At 39.1% G+C, this 9734-nt stretch overlaps 1 long non-coding RNA gene across 1 annotated transcript; it reads left to right on the forward strand.

The window, feature by feature from the left end:
• The first annotated feature begins 344 nt into the window (after window positions 1-344).
• On the forward strand, window positions 345-1778 carry LOC115894034. The gene is made up of 3 exons (XR_004054088.1): window positions 345-403; window positions 832-919; window positions 1670-1778. It is a non-coding gene; the product is annotated as an uncharacterized LOC115894034 (long non-coding RNA).
• The last annotated feature ends 7956 nt before the right edge of the window (window positions 1779-9734 follow it).

The following is a 9734-nucleotide window of genomic DNA, read 5'->3' on the forward strand; positions in this document are numbered from 1 at the left end:
GGTCATTGTTGATGCTCCCAAAGTACCTGCTGATCTGAGCTGCCAGGGCCATTTGAGGAGTAGCAATGACTTCAGGGACTCATCTAGAGTTCTCACATTTCCCTGTACTTCCATTTGACTGAAGAATAAAGGACTTAGAAAATTGGAGTCCTAAGAAACAGTGAAAATAAGTCTGGGAAAATCCCTGGAGCCTAAAATTAAGCTCTGCGTGTTCTTGGTTTCTTGTTGCTCTCTGGCAACTTCGTTAAGTTTCTGTTCCTCTTTCCCTTCCAACATATTGCAGCCCTTTGATGCCTTTAGATTTGCAAGTTCAACACCTTTTTTGGACTTTTTTGGTATGAAGACCCAGTTTTGAGCTAGGCTGACATTGGACAAGCCGGAAGGCCAGCAGTTGCTGCATCAGGTCAGTGCAGGGAAGTAGGTATTAAAGACCTGAGCCAGAGCCGGGGGTACCAGGGCTGAGAAGAAGGTTGGTCTGGCAATCTCAGAATGGCGTGGTGTGGATAGGTGAGAGCAAACACTCGTGATCATGGGGTCTAGCTTGAATTAGCCAGGTTGTCGCGATCTACAGAGTTAGTCTCATTGTTCTTTAAACTTAGTTTGAAAATTTAGAAAGCAACAGAATGAAGAAAGTTCCGCTTCGTTATCTTGCCTTCCCTTGTCACTCAGGTGAGAATCTGAATGCAGCTGGACTATCTTTTTCTCCTTGCCCAGTTCTTACACGTAAAACATTCCTTTACCGGGAACAGCCCTTACGTCTTTGATGTCAGTCAGTTTAATTCTCTGGAAACTGACCTCTCTTTCCCCATATCCTTCTTGCCTAACTTGTAGATTTCCTGGAGTTTGTCTCTCCCTGCAGCTGAAATTCTGGCAGCCAATAGGGGACTCAGCCTCACTCCAGTCCCCAGAATCAAACCAGGTATTAATAGGAGGGATTAAGTTGCTGTGACTCAACACTTAGGTACTCTGGCAGCAAAGATGCTTGATGTTGTCCAGCCCTGATCTTGGGCCCCAGTTTTAACAACAGGCTTCTATCTTGCTCCCAATCTGCTCTTTACACAGCTGCAAAAGCCCCTGCCTTGGCAACATTCCTGGTGGTAACAAGATCCCTCTGGGGAATGGCTCAGCCTTGGTCTTCCACTCCTCCTCCCCCCATCACTTCTGCTGCCCCTCATATACTGAAGCCTTGCCCTTGAACACTGTCTTCATGATATTTACACGTTGTACTCAGTATAGTGATTGAGCCACAGACAATTAGTAAGGACATGAACTATGTTCATCATTCCTCAGGGGAAGAGGGAGGGCAGGAGGGTCCATTAAAAGGGTGTCATTCATTGCTGATGTCCCAGAAACTGCAAACTGCCAATTTGAGTTTAGGAAACACCTATTATTCTACCTTGATTGTATCTAAAAATGGGGTGAGAAGGAAAGTGGTTTAGTGAACTCCACCCTCAGGAATAAATGCAGAGGACAACACCTCAGCAAAGTGTAGTGGTCTGCAAGGTATATTTCAGACATCTACCATCCCCCATCCTAGGAATGTACCTCCACACTGCCCTTGGAACAGGAAAGCAGTTCTTGTATTCAAGCCAAATTGATATTAGGAGCTCCACACATGATCTTATCAGGGACACTACAGTCTGTACTCTCTTTCTTTGCTGCCTTTCAGGGAACATACACCAGACCTAGAACACCGATGACTGACTATTCAGGAAAGGTATGGAAGAGTGGGCACAAGGTGGGACCCTGACTATTCAGGAAAGGTATGGAAGAGTGGGTACAAGGTGGGACCCTGACTGTTCAGGAAAGGTATGGAAGAGTGGGCACAAGGTGGGACCCTGACTGTTCAGGAAAGGTATGGAAGAGTGGGCACAAGGTGGGACCCTGACTGTTCAGGAAAGGTATGGAAGAGTGGGCACAAGGTGGGACCCTGACTGTTCAGGAAAGGTATGGAAGAGTGGGCACAAGGTGGGACCCTGACTATTTGCTGGAGTCACCACCAGCTGGGACCCAGTTCTGCTGACTGTTGTAGTCCTGTTGTAACAAGTGCTTTCATGTTTGCTACAATAAATAAATTTCAGTGTGTTTAACCAGTAATGATAACCGCTTTGCTTTTTGGCAAATCCTAAAGAGATAAAACTAATTCATATAATCGAGCGGGGAGAGAAAAAGTCACACACACAAGTCTCATCCTCCTAGATCCATTTACCGTCTTAAAAGAGGCAAGGAACAGTTAACCTGATAATTGTGGAAGGATTCTATAACCTTACTCACTTCTACCAGACTGGCTACTTCATTATCCTATTTCTTTTCAGAGATCTGGAATAAGATCCTTAAATTTTTTAGGTTTCTGTGCTTATCTACAGATGTAGAAGAAATTGCAAAATGAGGGAGATTATGCAGTGGTATGAAACAAAATCTGAAGGGATAGAAAGGATGGTTGAGTTGCTGGAGAGGAACGAAAGCTGAGTTCCTAGGGCCTGCTTTGAAGATGAAAGGAAGGCACCAGGAGATAAACTGGGCCAGAGATAGGTCCTGTGGGGCTTTGCAGTTAAAAAACCTGCAGATGGTTTTTGGATGGGATCAAATATCAGAAAGGCAGATAAGCCACAAACCCAAATTAGGTTCCAGATAAGTTATTTTCTCAGATACAATACTCAGTGCAATCCTCGACATTTTGTTTCACATGCAAGCTTTTTCCTATCATTCTTTCAATAAACATTTACTAAATGTCTATTCTGCAGCAGGCACAGCTGCAGGTAAGTTAGCCAGAAATCAATTGATTGAAAACCAGTCCTCTATAAGTCAACTTAGCAAAGCATCAATTTGCCTAAAAACAATTTGCTAAATTTACCCAATTTATCACAAGTATATTTTTAAGGACTATTCTTCTTGAATATTCTTCTTAAATGTAGTATTCATGGGAATATATTTAGGGCTATTCAAGTTGTAGCAAGTGAGGACATAGGTGGTCTAGTGTTTTTCAGACATTTTTCCTAGTCTAGTTTATTTTTTACTAAGTATCGGTTAAGGGTTTGTCTCTAGGTTTGTTGTATTTGCTGTTCCTTCAGTCTGGACTGCCCTTCCCCAGGTATTTTCATGTTTACTTTCCAAATTGCCTCTCATTTTGTCAGACATGTCACTGGATCCAGCTAAAAGGTGAATTTTGAAAACACTAAAAGGTTTCCCTAAAGCAAATATTGTACAGAAATAGTCAAATCAGTCACAAATAAAAATTCAGCTTTCATTTTATCTTAAGAAGAATTTAAAGGACCAACTTATCAATGGTAATCAATTTGTAATTAATTTAATTTACAATCACTCTGAAACCCTCAAACATCACTTTTTGAGATATTTATAGCTTGGATTAATTACAAATTTCACACTTGTCTAGAGACTATTCTACTTCATGTTACTCACTGCACATTCTAGAATTAGCATACAGATTTCCCTCATACTTAGTTGATACACTAAAGAATTTAGTTATTTTTATAAATTGCATGAATTTCTAGGTTTCTCTAAAATACCTTATTACCCTAGAAGTAGATAACCAGCTATTTAAAGTTTCAGACTTTAACTGCCTTTCAGTACAAAAGAATACATTTAATTAAAAATCTCCAAAGAGATAATCCTAAGGAAAAAAAGACAGCATATTGGCAGGAAAAGAGTAATTTTGAGTGTAGTACACCACATTCTAAATGAAAAATTTTGGATGACTTACAAGAATCCAGAGAGATTGAATCTGAATGGTGTGATTCAGCTGGTAAATATGTGCTATGCATTTACTAAGAAGTCATAAAGTACAGGAGAGAGGTCTCACTTAGAGGCACTTATATTTTATAAAACCAGAAAGACTTTAGTTTATTGAATAAGGTCAAGTCTTATTTACATGCAATGATATAAAAGCCAACATAAGTGGCTATAACTAGGATCAAATATTTAAGATGCAACTAAAGGACTCAACTTTTATGAGAAATACACAGGAGATGAACCAGCTATAGGACACTGTGAAGAAATAAACATATTTGAGACATGATACAAAACAACAGTCCTAGATGCTTAAAAAATTCAATGCCAAAGAAAAGAAGATGTGTTGGGGCATGAGGGTGCTACTGAGAACACTGTCGCATTAAAAGAGATTAAAAGAAATACAGAAACAAAATGCAATACATAAATCTGCATTTAAAACAAAACCCAGCCATTCAACACATTGCTTAAATATATATCTGAGGAACAAATGAGAAAATTTGTACATGATCTGGGTATAAGATAATATTGTAATAATTGCTAATTTTCTTGGATGTGTTAATAGCATTATGCTCATGTAGTGGAATGCCCTATTTTTAGGAGATGACCCTGAAATATTTAGGGGAGAATATCATGAAGTCTGTTGCTTATTTTGAAATAGGTTAAGCAAACAACATACACACACAAGTGCACACATCCACTTATCTGGCAAAATGTTAACAATTGTTGAATCTAAATGGTAGGTGTCTAAGTGATATGAGTGTTCATTGTATTTTTCTTCTGAATTTTCTATATGTTAGAAAATGTTCATAATTAAACATTGGAAAAAATAAAAAGTATTAAAGTTTTTGTAGTAAAAGACAGGTCCTTTTAGAATTTTGAAAAAAGGATCTTAAGGAATTATCTTCATTAAAGATACAGAGCTAAACTTAAGAATAAGACAACAAAAAAGAATGCCATTCGCCTATACCTAAATAAAACGCCAGGCAAATGATGGTAATTATTCTTAACACATAGGCAATTGACCTTACAATACTGATTATCTGTGTTTCTAACTATCCTGCATCCTCTCAGGGTAAATAAGGATGTTAATAGCTTACAGCACTATACCACGGAGTATAGTACCACTATACTCCTCACTACTGCTCATAGAGGTCAGTATATTATAAATTATTGTCAATGTTATAGGCATCCAACCCTTACACAGATGTCAGAAAGGAGACAGATGAAATTCTGACTTAGTATAAAATCTAACAATCTTTGTAAGCAGAATGGTTAAATAAATATTTTTCCGTTTAGCTAACATAGCACATGAATCAGTTGAATTTACCTGAGTAAGTGTGGAGCTCACTGAGATTGTGTCTTGGCATCGCTGGAATATTGCAGTAAGTGCAAAATGCTTCCCAAAGGACGCTGCTTTTTCACAGCCCAGGCTGGAGAAACCAACTTAGTAGCAAATTGGTCTACCTGTTAAACAAGAAAATGAAACATGGAGCAGAAGAAATGTCTGTCAGTGTTATAGACTAGAGCTCCTGTAACAGCCAACCCCGTCTCAAGGTCCTAGATGATCCCAGTGGGCTTCAAAACCCACCGTGGGTGATGTGCAGAGTGCCTCAGAAGACCTGGCATGCATGGCAGTGTAACAGGAAGGAGTTTAGCTTTCTATTTACCTTCAACTGAATCCACCTTGCATGCAAAAGCCCACTTTTCAGTCAGCTGCATTCAGAGATCTGATGCTGGATAACAGCTTCTTAGAAGGAATGTTCTTATTTTTTTGAAAATCTGAAACACAAGAAAAGTATTATTCTTGGGCACCAAATAAAGACCTGGTAAAAATCCTTATTGCCACAGAAAGTCATCATCTTCTGACATTATGAGAGGTAGAACTTGGAAGCAGCAAACACTCTGCAAGAGTACATCAACATTCTGATCTCTTTGCAAGAAAGTTTTCCATTATAGACTTGGTTAATTGTTATACTCTAGGTGAAGACCACCTGGAGGGAAATGTCTACACAGCAACTCATTTCTTCTAGTAGAAGATGTCAAAAGTAGAAGCTAGTTAGTCATACCGAGATTGCTGTCACCAGTGAACATGTCAACTGAGTCATACAGGGAATATCTAAAATGGACTTTTCAGAAATGGAAAATGTTGCTTGTCTTGATTAGTAGTGCAGGAAGGGGAGAATAGGTATTCCTTGATTAATGGGCAAACACACCCTTTCCCAGAGACTCAGACAGTTGGAGAAACTCATGAATGAGTAAGTCAGAGAGGAAAAAAACAGAGCCGATATAAACAAGAACCGTTTATTTTCTCCTTGTTTCCATGAAGAATGCCTTTTTGTTTGCAGATCCTCACTACTGCGGCAACCTGGAGAATAGAGGAAATTATGCCAGTAACTAAAGCAAAACCTGAAGATTTCTTAAAAGTACCTAATTATGGTTTTAAAAAATTCTCCATCTCGATTTGCTGGAAGTTGAGACCCAGGTCTTTTGCAAGACTGTGAAGTGAAAGAAATTTCTAGCAACCTTCCCTGGACCAAACCATCCTCTCCAATTTCTGTCCCTTCCTGTCTTTTCACTTCTGGTCATGCCTTCTTGGTGTACATTCAGGCTCATGATTCTCGGATTCTCCACCAGAACATACCTCTTCCCCCAAGGGCGTGCTAAATAGCCTGATACTCCGGCCAGTAAACAATGTGAAACCCTCCATGTGTATTTCATGGCAAAGTGGCTTGTGGACAATTGGAATTTCAGTTTAAAAAATAAAGCATATTTTTCAAGTGAGTTCTATTCTGCAATGTGGCTGTTGATTTCATTGTAAAATTAGAGGTGGGAACCGGGCTGAAAGACAAGCCGAGGGAAAGACTGTGCCGTGCAGCAAAGTGCACAAAACTTCAGTGCATACGGCTTGGTGAATTTTTAGATACGAATCCACCTGTGTAACCACCACCTGGAGCAAAATAATGAACATTTAAAGCACCCCAGAAGATTCTATCATGCTTCCTCCTAACCCTAACCTCCTTCCGCCTAAAGGTAATCATGATCCTGATTTCTATCACCAGGGATTCATTTCACCTGTTCTTAAACTTTGTGTGAATGGAACAATACAATATGTACTCTCTTGTGTCTTTTACGCGTGTGAGATACACTCATGCTGTTACATGCAGCTGTGGTTTGTTCTTTTTCATTGCTATGGATTTCCATTATATGCAAATGCTTCCGTTTCCATTTTGTTGCTTTGGTTGTTACAAAATATGTCATTTCATGGACATGTGCACTTTGAAAAAATAGACTTTATAAGCCGGGCACGGTGGCTCACGCCTGTAATTCCAACACTTTGGGAGGCCGAGGCGGGTGGATCACGAGGTCAGGAGATCGAGACCATCCTGGCTAACCTGGTGAAACCCCCGTCTCTACTAAAAATACAAAAAATTAGTTGGGCGTGGTAGTGGGTGCCTGTAGTCCCAGTTCCTTGGGAGGCTGAGGCAGGAGAATGGCGTGAACCTGGAAGGCAGAGGTTACAGTGAGCCGAGATTGCACCACTGTACTCTAGCCTGGGCAACAGAGCAAGACTCTGTTTAAAAAAAAAAAAATAGACTTTATAGAGCAGTTATAGGTTCACAGCAAAATTAATCAGAAAGTACAGTTTCTATCAACTCCCTGGCTCCACAAACATACAGCCTCGGCCGCTATCAACATCTCCCTACAGAGTGCTACATTTGTTACGATCGATAAACCTTTATTGACACATTGTTTTCACCCAAATTGACCCCTTTCATTATGAAATGCCCCTCCAAAATCCCTAACAACTCCCGTGCTCTGAACTCTTCTCTTTCTGAAGTTAGTATCATTATTCCTGCCTTCCATTAGTGTTGGCACGGTACATCTTTCTCCATCCATTTACTTTTAATATATGTGTCTTTATATTTAACATGGGTTTCTTGTAGAGAACATATAGCTGGGTCTTGTTTTTTGATGTACCCTGACAAGCTGTCTTCTAGTTGATATATTTAACCATTGCCATTTAAAGTAATTATTGATATATAGTTAGATTAATATCTACCATGTTTATTACAGTTTTCTATCAGTTGCCTTTGTTTTTTGTTTTTATTTTTGAATTCCATTCCTTTTCTGCCTCTGGAGGTCATAATTGATAATTTTAGATCATTCCATTTTCTCTCCTTTCTTAAGATACTTTTTTTGTTGCTGTTTTTAGTAGTTGCCTTGGAGTTTGCAACATACATTTACAACTAATCTAAGTCACCTTTCAAATAACACTATATCCCTTCATAGGTAGTGCACGTACTTTACAACGAAAATATCTCGTTCTTCCCTCCTGTCCCTTGTATCATTGTTGTCATTCATTTCACTTATCCATAAGCACATACACACACACGTTGTGTTCATATACGTATATGTAAGCACGCATAATCAAATGCATCGTTGCTACTATTATTTTCAAGAAACTGTTTTCTGTTAGATCAATTAAGAATAAGAAAAATCAATGTTTAAAATTTTCCTTCACTTACTCCTTCTCCAGTACTCTTCTTTCTACAGATCCCAGTTTCTGACCTGTAGCGTGGTCCCTCTCTCTGAAGAACCTCCTGTAATATTTCTTGCGAGACAAGTCTGTTGGCAATAAATTCACTCAATTTTTGTTTGTCTGAGAAAGTCTGTATTTCTTCTTCAGCTTGTGAAGAATAGTTTTGCAGAGTAGAGAGCTCTAGGTTGGTGGCTACTTTCTCTCAACACATCAAATATTTCACTCTATCTCTTCTTGCTCGCATAGTTTCTGAGGAGGTTATGACATAATTCTTATCCTTGTTCCTCTGTAGATAAGGTGTTTTTCTCCTCTGGCTTCTTTCAATTTTTTTCTTTATCTTTCATTTTCTGCAGTTTGAATACGATATGTCTAAGGTGTGGTGTTTTTGGCATTAATCCTGCTCGGTGTTCTCTGAGCTTTCTGGATCTCTGCCTTGGTATCTGACATTAATTTAGGGAAATTCTCAGTCATTATTGCCGCCACTATTTCTTCTCTTCCTTTCTCTCTTTCTTGTTTCCATTATGCTAATGTTACACAGAGTTCTTAGATTTTCTGGGGTTTTGTTTGTTTTTTGTCTTTGTCCTTTTCCTATGACTTCTCAATTTTGGAAGTTTCTACTGACAAATCCTCAAGACAAGAAATTCTTTCGTCATCTATCCAGGATGATGGGCTCATGAGTCATGAGTCCATCAAAAGTATTCATTTCTGTTGCAGTGTTTCTGATTTGTAGTATTTTTATTCTTTCCTAGAACTCCTATCTTTCTGCTTACATTACACATCGATTCTTGCATGTTCCTGAGTTTTTTCATTGGAGCCCTTAGCGTATTTATCACAGTTGTTTTGAATTTCCAGTCTGATAATTCTAACATTCCTGCCATACCTGAATTGATTTGGATGCTTATTCTGTCTCTTCAAAGTGTAATTCTTGCCTTTTAGTATGCCTTGTAATTTTCTGTTGAAAGCCAGACCCACCAAAGCTCCTGGATTCTCATGTGCATAGACCCTTAGGAGCCCAGCCAGGTCTCTTGACAGGTCTGAGTGTGGCCAGGTCTCATGGTGAGTACAGTCCTGTCACCAGTGGAGGCTCTGCTATGCTTAAGTATATCACAGGCACAATTAGAGAATTTCAAGTTTTAATTCTATGGAGTTTTATTGAATAGAAAATATCAGAGATAGGAATTGAATACTTTTTGTCATGGCTACAATTTTTTTTTTCTAAAAGCCAGTGAGAATTTGCAGTTCACAAAGACCCTCAAGTCAAAATTTAATATTGAGTGACTGTCATCAACTCCTGACATGGAGGGCTGGTTATTATGAAGCCACAGCTTGATAAAGGCCTTTTGATAATAGAAGCTGTCTTCTACCTTTGTTACAGGGAAAGGGTCCTGATCCAGACCCCAAGAGAGAGTTCTTGGATTTTGCGCAAGAAAGAATTCCAGGCGAA

Source organism: Rhinopithecus roxellana, chromosome 16, assembly GCF_007565055.1.
Source record: "Rhinopithecus roxellana isolate Shanxi Qingling chromosome 16, ASM756505v1, whole genome shotgun sequence".
Lineage (NCBI taxonomy): Eukaryota > Metazoa > Chordata > Mammalia > Primates > Cercopithecidae > Rhinopithecus > Rhinopithecus roxellana.